We start from the raw sequence: 12140 nt of genomic DNA, 5'->3' as shown, positions 1-12140 counted from the left end.
CGCTTCCTACATTTGGAGTAGATTACTGAACGCGCTAACAAAAAGGAGGTATTTGGACATAAATGATGGACTTTATCGAACAAAACAACATTTATTGTGAACCTGGGATTCCTGGGAGTGCATTCTGATGAAGATCTTTAAAGGTAAGTGAATATTTATAATGCTATTTATGATTTTAGATGACTCCAAAATGGCGGGTATCTGTATTGCCTAGTGTATGTTTCTAAGCGCCATACTCAGATTATTGCAAAGTGTGCTTTCCCCGTGAAGCTTTTTTGAAATCTGTCACAGCGGTTGCATTAAGGAGATGTTTATCTATAATTCTTTGAATAACAGTTTAATATTTTATCAACGTTTATGATGAGTATTTCTGTAAATTGTTGTGCTGATCCACCGGAGGTTTTTTTGGAAAAACATTTCTGAACATTACGGGCCAATGTAAAATGGGGTTTTTGGATATAAATATGAACTTCATCGAGCAAAACATACATGTATTGTGTAAAATTAAGTCCTATGAGTGCCATCTGATGACTAACCTCATCAAAGGTTAGTGCTTAATTTTAGCTGTTTCTGGTTTCTGTGACGCCTCTCCTTGCTTGGAAAATGGCTGTGTGGCTTATATTTTTTAGGCCCTGTCCTAACATAATCTAATGTTTGGCTTTCGCCATAAAGCCTTTTTGAAATCGGACAACGTGGTTGGATTAAGGAGAAGTGTATCTTTAAAATGGTGTAAAATAGTTGTATGTTTGAGAAATTTGAATTATGAGATTTTTGCTGTTTTGAATTTACCGCCCTGCTATTCACTGGCTGTTGGGAGTGTGTCCCACATAGTCCATAGAGGTTACCTTGGCTTTCATTGACCTTAGAAAGGCAGGGTAGGATGGATATAGGTCTATAACAGTTTGGGTATAGAGTGTCTCCCCCTTCGAATAGGGGGATGACCGCGGCACCTTTCCGATCTTTGGGGATCTCAGACGATATGAAAGAGAGGTTGAATAGGCTAGTAATAGGGGTTGCAAGAATATCGACAAATACTTTTAGAAAGAGAGGGTCCAGATAATGACGAGTAACGAAGTTAAAGAGGCACAGAGATCAGAAAAAATGCTAACCTCCCCTGTTATTAGCATGTTATGTTGTAGCCTCTGTTATTGGTAATGGTGAGAGGTTAGCATGTTTTGTTGTAGCCTCTGTTATTGGTAATGGTGAGAGGTTAGCATGTTTTGTTGTATCCTCTGTTAATGGTAATGGTGAGAGGTTAGCATGTTTTGTTGTAGCCTCTGTTATTGGTAATGGTGAGAGGTTAGCATGTGTTGTTGTAGCCTCTGTTATTGGTAATGGTGAGAGGTTAGCATGTTTTGTTGTATCCACTGTTATTGGTAATGGTGAGAGGTTAGCATGTGTTGTTGTAGCCTCTGTTATTGGTAATGGTGAGAGGTTAGCATGTTTTGTTGTAGCCTCTGTTATTGGTAATGGTGAGAGGTTAGCATGTTTTGTTGTAGTCTCTGTTATTGTTAATGGTGAGAGGTTAGCATGTTTTGTTGTAGCCTCTGTTATTGGTAATGGTGAGAGGTTAGCATGTTTTGTTGTAGCCTCTGTTATTGGTAATGGTGAGAGGTTAGCATGTTTTGTTGTAGCCTCTGTTATTGGTAATGGTGAGCGGTTAGCATGTTTTGTTGTAGCCTCTGTTATTGGTAATGGTGAGAGGTTAGCATGTTTTGTTGTAGCCTCTGTTATTGGTAATGGTGAGAGGTTAGCATGTTTTGTTGTAGCCTCTGTTATTGGTAATGGTGAGAGGTTAGCATGTTTTGTTGTAGCCTCTGTTATTGGTAATGGTGAGAGGTTAGCATGTTTTGTTGTTGCCTCTATAACTTTCTCACTCATTATTATTCATGATTCATTCATGATTTTTCTTAATCCTGGCATCATCAGGATGCTTTTAGTAGTGTTTAGAAACATGTTATCTACTCACTTAGACAGAATGTTACTCCAGTCAACATCCACCATTTTATTATTGGGCAAAACACAACCAAAACAAACTGCAAATGCAACCAACGAGTTTGAGTCACAAGTTTGATGTAATCGTTGCGGTCAAGGATAATTTGTCATTTCAAATAATGACACATTGATTTATTCAATTGTATTAATATTAATATGTCATGTAATGTATTCATTCAATTTATGAATAGATATGGCAGGTTTCAGGACACTGATATATCTGAATATGTTGAAAAAATATACTGCCACTATATTCACCACCAAAGAATAGCAGTGTGATTTTAATATGATTTGACTCTTTGCAGGCTGTCAGGCTGTCTAGTCACAGAGGAAGGCTGTGCTTCTCTGGTCTCAGCTCTGAGGTCAAACCCCTCACACCTGAGAGAGCTGGACCTGAGCTACAATCACCCAGGAGACTCAGGAGTCAGACTGCTCTCTGCTGGACTGGAGGATCCACACTGCAGACTGGAGAAACTCAAGTATGTAGAGGGTTTATGTCAATGTTCATATCAGACATGTTTGACTTCTCAGGCTAGTTAATACAAACATTCTGACCACCACTTGGACAAAGTTATATGCTGAGTGTGTGTGTGTTTCCAGTGTGTTTCCAGTGTGTTTCCAGTGTGTTTCCAGTGTGTTTCCAGTGTGTGTCCAGTGTGTGTGTCCAGTGTGTGTGTCCAGTGTGTGTGTCCAGTGTGTGTGTCCAGTGTGTGTGTGTGTGTGTCCTGTGTGTCCAGTGTGTCCAGTGTTGTGTGTGTGTGTGTGTGTGTGTGTGTGTGTGTGTGTGTGTGTGTGTGTGTGTGTGTGTGTGAGTTCAGGTGTATCCCTCAATGACTGTCTGTTCTTCTGCTTACCGCTACAGTGTGGAACATGGTGGAGAGTACACAATGAAACCTGGACTTAGAAAATGTGAGTGTTGACTGCTGTGAAGAATATGACTAAGAATAAGTCTTAATTCAAGTTAAGTCAAAGACCACCATCATTACTGACTTGGTCATATTAAATATCATCTGTAGTTCTACAGAAGCAGAAATCAGGGACACCAACGTTTACAAAGAGTTCCTTTAACAATGTGTGTTTGTGTGTGTGTGTGTGTGTGTGTGAATGATGATGATTTCTAATATTGTGTCTGGTTTCATCCATCAGATGTCTGTGATCTCACACTGGACCTAAACACAGTAAACAGACTCCTCTCTCTGTCTGATGCGAACAGAAAGGTGACACATAAAAGAGAGAAGAAGCCATATCCTGATCACCCAGAGAGATTTCAGGACTGGCAGCAGGTTCTGTGTAGAGAGGGTCTGACTGGGCGCTGTTACTGGGAGGTAGAGTGGAGAGGGAGAGGGGCTGATATAGGAGTGACATATAAAGGAATCAGCAGGAGAGGAAGGGTTGATGACTGTTGTCTTGGATACAATGACAATTCCTGGAGTCTGTCCTGCTCTGACAACAGTTACACTGCCTGGCATAATAATAATCACACTACCATAGACCTCCCCTCCTCCAGCTGGTATAATAATAACTCCACTACCATAGACGTCCCCTCCTCCAGCTCCCACAGAGTAGGAGTGTATCTGGACTGGTCAGCCGGCACTCTGTCCTTCTATAGAGCCTCCTCTGACACACTGACCCACCTGATCACATTCACCTCCACATTCACTGAGCCCCTCTATCCAGGGTTTAGGTTTTATTATGAAGCCTCCTCAGTGTCCCTGGAAATAACACACACACACACACACACTGACACACACACACACTGACACACACACACACTGACACACACACACATACACACGACACACATACACACGACACACATACACACACAGTGGATACACACACTCACACACACACTCACTCACACACACACACACACACACACACACAAACACATACACACACACTGGACTTATTCACACACAGACACTGGACACACTCACTCACACACACACTAGACACACTCACACAAACTGGACACACACATACACACTGGACAAGCACACACACACTGGACACACACAAACTGGACACACACACACACACAAACTGGACACACACACACACACACACTCACACACACACTGGACACACACAAACTGGACACACACACACACACACTCATACTGGACACACACTGGACACACACAAACTGGAGACAGTAACATACACACTCACACTTACTGGACACGCTCACACACCCACTGGACATACACTCACACAGACACACTAACACTGGACAAACACACAAACGGGACACACACACACACACACACACACACACACACACACAGACACTGGACACACACACATTCACACACATACTGGACACACACAGTCTGTGTCAGAGCTGGTCAGCCACGCTCAAGGTCCTAAATGACATCATAACCGCCATCGACAAAGTTCTGGGACACTGTAAATTTCATGGAAAATAAGAGCACCTCCTCCCAGCTGCCCACTGCACTGAGGATAGGAAACTCTGTCACCACCGATAAATCCACTATAATTGAGAATTTCAATAAGCATTTTTCTACGGCTGGCCATGCTTTCCACCTGGCTACACCTACCCCGGTCAACAGCACTGCACCCCCACAGCAACTCGCCCAAGTCTCCCCCATTTCTCCTTCTCCCAAATCCAGTCAGCTGATGTTCTGAAAGAGCTGCAAAATCTGGACCCCTACAAATCAGCCGGGCTGGACGATCTGGACCCTCTCTTTCTAAAATGATCTGCCGAAACTGTTGCAACCCCTATTACTAGCCTGTTCAACCTCTCTTTCGTGTCGTCTGAGATCCCCAAAGATTGGAAAGCAGCTGCGGTCATCCCCCTCTTCAAAGGGGGTGACACTCTTGACCCAAACTGTTACAGACCTATATCTATCCTACCCTGCATCTCTAAGGTCTTCAAAAGCCAAGTCAACAAACAGATCACTGACCCTTTTGAATCCCACCGTACCTTCTCCGCTGTGCAATCCGGTTTCAGAGCTGATCATGGGTGCACCTCAGCCACGCTCAAGGTCCTCAACGATATCATAACCGCCATCGATAAGAGACATTACTGTGCAGCCGTCTTCATCGACCTGGCCAAGGCTTTCGACTCTGTCAATCACCACATTCTTATCAGCAGACTCAACAGCCTTGGTTTCTCTAATGATTGCCTCACCTGGTTCACCAACTACTTCTCAGATAGAGTTCAGTATGTAAAATCGGAGGGCCTTGTTGTCCGAACCTCTGGCAGTCACTACGGGGGTGCCACAGGGTTCAATTCTCGGGCCAACTCTTTTCTCTACATACATCAATGATGACGCTCTTGCTGCTGGTGAGTCTCTGATCCACCTTTACGCAGACGACACCATTCTGTATACTTCTGGCCCTTCTTTGGACACTGTGTTAACAAACCTCCAAACAACCTTCAATGCCATACAACTCTCCTTCCGTGGCCTCCAACTGCTCTTAAACGCAAGTAAAACTAAATGCATGCTCTTCAACCGATCGCTGCCCGCACCTTCCCGCCCATCAAGCATCATTACTCTGGACGGTTCTGACTTAGAATATGTGGACAACTACAAATACCTAGGTGTCTGGTTAGACTGTAAACTCTCCTTCCAGACTCACGCTAAGCATCTCCAATCCAAAATTAAATCTAGAATCGGCTTCTTATTTTGCAACATAGCATCCTTCACTCATGCTGCCAAACATACCCTCGTAAAACTGGCTATCCTACCGATCCTTGACTTCGGCGATGTCATTTACAATATAGCCTCCAACAGTCTAATCAGCAAATTGGATGTAGTCTATCACAGTGCCATCCGTTTTGTCACCAAAGCCCGATATACTACCCATCACTGCGACCTGTATGCTCTCGTTGGCTGGCCCTCGCTTCATATTCATCGCCAAACCCACTGGCTCCAGGTCATCTATAAGCCTTTGCTAGGTAAAGCCCTGCCTTATCTCAGCTCACTGGTCACAATAGCAGCACCCACCAGTAGCACGCGCTCCAGCAGGTATATCTCACTGGTCACCCCCAAAGCCAATTCCTCATTTGGCCGCCTTTCCTTCCAGTTCCCTGCTGCCAATGACTGGAACGAACTGCAAAAATCTCTGAAGCTGGAGACTCATATCTCCCTCACTAACTTTAAGCATCAGCTGTCAGAGCAGCTTACCGATCATTGCACCTGTACATAGCCCATCTGTAAATTGCCCAACCAACTACCTCATCCCCATTTTGTTCTTTTTTTAATCCTTTGCACCCCAGTATCTCTACTTGCACATTCATCTTCTGCACATCTATCACTCCAGTGTTTAATTGCTAAATTGTAATTATTTCTCCACTCTGGCCTATTTATTGCCTTACCTCCCTAATCTTACTACATTTGCACACACTGTATATAGACTTTTCTATTGTATTATTGACTGTACGTTTGTTTATTGTCATAAACTTCTTCGTCTGAAGAGGAAAAATCATCGGACCAATATGCAGCGGGTATATTGCTCATCTTCGTATTTATTGAAGGTAAACACACTCAAACAAAATAACGACGATAACAGTCCAGTAAGGTGCACAGACTAAACCGGAAACAACCACCCACAAACACAAGTGAAAACGAACACATTAAATATGGCCTCTAATTAGAGACAAGCTGTCTCTAATTGGAGGTCATTGAAAAAACACAACATAGAAAGAGAAACCTAGAATAAACATAGAAATAGAAAATATAGAACATTCGTCAAAACCCCGAAACACACAAAACAAACACCCCCCTGCCATGCCCTGACCAAACTGCAATAACAAATAACCCCTTTTACTGGTCAGGACGTGACATTTATCCCATGTGTAACTCTGTGTTGTTTGTGTCACACTGCTTTGCTTTATCTTGGCCAGGTCGCAGTTGTAAATGAGAACTTGTTCTCAACTGGCCTACCTGGTTAAATAAAGGTACATAAAATAAGAAATAACACAGAACTCTCAACTAGTTCCATCAAACAGAAAAACAACAAGAAAGCTGGATAAACACATTCAGATTTCTAGATGCTGCACTTTTCTTTTGCGTTTTAGGGGTCATAGGTCAGATCAGTGGTCATGGTTGATATGCATGGACTAAAAAACAAACTTGACACCATTTTTCTCAGATTCACTGTTTGTGTAGACTGCTCCTTGTCTTTTCTAGGGCAGTAGTTCAGGTGGCTGTTTGTGTAGACTGCTCCTTGTCTTTTCTAGGGCAGTAGTTCAGGTGGCTGCCCTTGCTCTTAGTCTGCCTCCTGTCTCTCCTATCATCATAGACAGTTGTGGAAAAAGTACCCAATTGTCATACCTGAGTAAAAGTCTAAAAATATTTGGTTCTAAATATACTTAAGTATGAAAAGTAAAATTAAAAGTATAAATCGTTTCAAATTCCTTCTATTAAGCAAAGCAGGCGTCACCATTTTCTTGTTTTTAAAATGTATGGATAGGGGTCACATACCAAAACGAAGACGTAATTTACAAAAGATGCATTTGTGTTTCCTGACTCCGCCAGATCAGAGGCAGTAGAGATGACCATGTGTTGTCTTGATAAGTGAATTAGACCATTTTCCTGTCCTGTCTAAGCATTCAAAATGTAACGAGTACTTTTGGGTGTCAGGTAAAATGTATAGATTAAAAAGTACATTATTTTCTTTGGGACTGTAGTGATGTAAAATTAGCAAAAATATAAATTCAAAAGTAAAGTACAGATACCCCAAAAAAACGACTTATGTAGTACTTTATAGTATTTTTACTGAAGTACTTTACACCACTGGCCATGGGTACACCTTCCTGAAAACAATGACTCCATACTTTGCTGAAACCTGTTCTGCCAGTTCATGTCCTTAAAGACTAGAATGTTCCATTGTGGTTACCCAAAAAGATGACAAGATAGTTCACACATTCATCATCCAGGGTTATTATCTAACACATATATGTACAATTTATGGTTCAATAACATGAGAATATTTTTCTGCAGTGAGAATGTAATGCAAGTCAAGGTGTCCTTGGAGGAATGTCATCAAGATCTGTTACCAGCATTGTTAAATGTATTGTTGTAATTGAGAAAAAAATACATAAAATGTTTTATTGTCACAAACACCATATTGGTGCAGTGAAATGTGTTGTTTTACAGGGTCAGCCATAGTAGTACGGTTCCCTTGGAGCAAATTAGGGTTAAGTGCCTTGCTTAACGGCACATAGACAAATGTTCACCTTGACAGCTCAGGTATTCAAACCAGTGACCTTTCAGTTACATTCCCAACACTCTAACCACTAGGCAACATGACCAGTTTTATCATTGGAATGTGATACAAAATGAGGAAACTGTGTGATTTAGGACCATGTGGACACCTCCTAGTGGTGAGGTTGTTAGGAGTGTTTATCAGACCATGTGGACACCTCCTAGTGGTGGGGTTGTTAGGAGTGTTTATCAGACCATGTGGACACCTCCTAGTGGTGGGGTTGTTAGGAGTGTTTATCAGACCATGTGGACACCTCCTAGTGGTGGGGTTGTTAGGAGTGTTTATCAGACCATGTGGACACCTCCTAGTGGTGGGGTTGTTAGGAGTGTTTATCAGACCATGTGGACACCTCCTAGTGGTGGGGTTGTTAGGAGTGTTTATCAGACCATGTGGACACCTCCTGGTGGTGGGGTTGTTAGGAGTGTTTATCAGACCATGTGGACACCTCCTAGTGGTCTGGTTGTTAGGAGTGTTTATCAGACCATGTGGACACCTCCTAGTGGTGGGGTTGTTAGGAGTGTTTATCAGACCATGTGTTATCAGTTCATACAGGTGATAATGTAGATAGACTAACCCGATGATTCAGCCTATGTATTTATAGTCACTATGCTGCATCAGTTCATACAGGTGATAATGTAGATAGACAAACCCCATGCTTCAGCCTATGTATTTATAGCCACTATGCTACATCAGTTCATACAGGTGATAATGTAGATAGACAAACCCCATGCTTCAGCCTATGTATTTATAGCCACTATGCTGCATCAGTTGGGTTACAGGTGATAATGTAGATAGACAAACCCCATGCTTCAGCCTATGTATTTATAGCCACTATGCTACATCAGTTGATACAGGTGATAATGTAGATAGACAAACCCCATGCTTCAGCCTATGTATTTATAGCCACTATGCTGCATCAGTTGTTACAGGTGATAATGTAGTTAGACAAACCCCATGCTTCAGCCTATGTATTTATAGCCACTATGCTACATCAGTTGATACAGGTGATAATGTAGATAGACAAACCCCATGCTTCAGCCTATGTATTTATAGTCACTATGCTACATCAGTTGATACAGGTGATAATGTAGATAGTCAAACCCCATGCTTCAGCCTATGTATTTATAGACACTATGCTGCATCAGTTGGGTTGCAGGTGATAATGTAGATAGACAAACCCCATGCTTCAGCCTATGTATTTATAGACACTGTGCTGCATCAGGTGATAATGCTTATTACTAATAGCTGATAATATACCATCCATACAGGTTTTTTGTTCCAATGTGTTAAAATCATTTAACATTTTTACCAATATCTTATTGGGCTCATTTCTGGAGGTGTAAATTATATTTTAGATGGTGTCAGCATAATTTTATTTTGATACATTTTGGAGTAGAATGTACTTTTATTTGGTCACCAGAACTGAGTATCTCAGAACAGAGCTTCTCAAAAAGTATCCCCAGGAGGAAGGGGACTGGAACGGGTAAAATGCACAGTTTAATACATTTACAGAGTGATCCTCTATCACAGGTTAATACATTTACATCGTGATCCTCTATCACAGTTTAATACATTTACATAGTGATCCTCTATCACAGTTTAATACATTGACAGAGTGATCCTCTATCCCAGTTTAATACATTTACAAAGTGATCCTCTATCACAGTTTAATACATTTACAGAGTGATCCTCTATCACAGTTTAATACATTTACAGAGTGATCCTCTATCCCAGTTTAATACATTTACATAGTGATCCTCTATCACAGTTTAATACATTTACATAGTGATCCTCTATCACAGTTTCATACATTTACAGAGTGATCCTCTATCACAGTTTAATACATTTACATAGTGAGCCTCTATTCCAGTTTAATACATTTACAGAGTGATCCTCTATCACAGTTTAATACATTTACAAAGTGAACCTCTATCACAGTTTAATACATTTACAAAGTGATCCTCTATCACAGTTTAATACATTTACAAAGTGATCCTCTATCACAGTTTAATACATTTACAGAGTGATCCTCTATCACAGTTTAATACATTTACAGAGTGACCCTCTATCACAGTTTAATACATTTACAAAGTGATCCTCTATCCCAGTTTAATACATTTACAAAGTGATCCTCTATCACAGTTTAATACATTTACAAAGTGAACCTCTATCACTATTCCAGTTTAATACATTTACATAGTGATCCTCTATCCCAGTTTAATACATTTACATAGTGATCCTCTATCACAGTTTAATACATTTACAGAGTGAACCTTTATCCCAGTTTAATACATTTACAAAGTGATCCTCTATCACTATTCCAGTTTAATACATTTACATCGTGATCCTCTATCACAGTTTAATACATTTACATCGTGATCCTCTATCACAGTTTAATACATTTACAGAGTGATCCTCTATCCCAGTTTAATACATTTACAGAGTGACCCTCTATCAGAGTTTAATACATTTACAGAGTGATCCTCTATCCCAGTTTAATACATTTACAGAGTGACCCTCTATCACAGTTTAATACATTTACAGAGTGAACCTCTATTCCAGTTTAATACATTTACAGAGTGATCCTCTATCACAGTTTAATACATTTACATCGTGATCCTCTATCACAGTTTAATACATTTACAGAGTGATCCTCTATTCCAGTTCAATACATTTACATCGTGATCCTCTATCACAGTTTAATACATTTACAAAGTGATCCTCTATCACAGGTTAATACATTTAGAGTGATCCTCTATCACAGTTTAATACATTTACATCGTGATCCTCTATCACAGTTTAATACATTGACAGAGTGATCCTCTATCCCAGTTTAATACATTTACAAAGTGATCCTCTATCACAGTTTAATACATTTACAGAGTGATCCTCTATCACAGTTTAATACATTTACAGAGTGATCCTCTATCACAGGTTAATACATTGACAGAGTGATCCTCTATCCCAGTTTAATACATTTACAAAGTGATCCTCTATCACAGTTTAATACATTTACAGAGTGGTCCTCTATAACAGTTTAATACATTTACAGAGTGATCCTCTATAACAGTTTAATACATTTACAGAGTGACCCTCTATCACATTTTAATACATTTACAAAGTGATTCTCTATCACAGTTTAATACATTTACATAGTGATACTCTATCCCTATCACAGTTTAATACATTTACATAGTGATCCTCTATCCCAGTTTAATACATTTACAGAGTGACCCTCTATCACAGTTTAATACATTTACAGAGTGAACCTCTATTCCAGTTTAATACATTTACAGAGTGATCCTCTATCACAGTTTAATACATTTACATCGTGATCCTCTATCACAGTTTAATACATTTACAGAGTGATCCTCTATTCCAGTTCAATACATTTACATCGTGATCCTCTATCACAGTTTAATACATTTACAAAGTGATCCTCTATCACAGGTTAATACATTTAGAGTGATCCTCTATCACAGTTTAATACATTTACATCGTGATCCTCTATCACAGTTTAATACATTGACAGAGTGATCCTCTATCCCAGTTTAATACATTTACAAAGTGATCCTCTATCACAGTTTAATACATTTACAGAGTGATCCTCTATCACAGTTTAATACATTTACAGAGTGATCCTCTATCACAGGTTAATACATTGACAGAGTGATCCTCTATCCCAGTTTAATACATTTACAAAGTGATCCTCTATCACAGTTTAATACATTTACAGAGTGGTCCTCTATAACAGTTTAATACATTTACAGAGTGATCCTCTATAACAGTTTAATACATTTACAGAGTGACCCTCTATCACATTTTAATACATTTACAAAGTGATTCTCTATCACAGTTTAATACATTTACATAGTGATACTCTATCCCTATCACAGTTTAATACA

General features: G+C 40.1%; 1 long non-coding RNA gene across 1 annotated transcript; it reads left to right on the top strand.

Moving 5' to 3' along the window:
* Positions 1-2304: 2304 nt before the first annotated feature.
* Positions 2305-3488, top strand: LOC145867124 (uncharacterized). The gene is made up of 3 exons (XR_014383227.1): positions 2305-2474; positions 2858-2904; positions 3142-3488. It is a non-coding gene; the product is annotated as an uncharacterized LOC145867124 (long non-coding RNA).
* Positions 3489-12140: the final 8652 nt, after the last annotated feature.

The sequence above is a fragment of the Salmo salar genome, unplaced genomic scaffold (genome assembly GCF_965601325.2).
Source record: "Salmo salar unplaced genomic scaffold, fSalSal1 ptg000206l, whole genome shotgun sequence".
Classification (NCBI taxonomy): Eukaryota; Metazoa; Chordata; class Actinopteri; order Salmoniformes; family Salmonidae; genus Salmo; species Salmo salar.
Note: the sequence above shows the minus strand (reverse complement) of the source record. Positions and strands in the feature narration are given on the sequence as shown.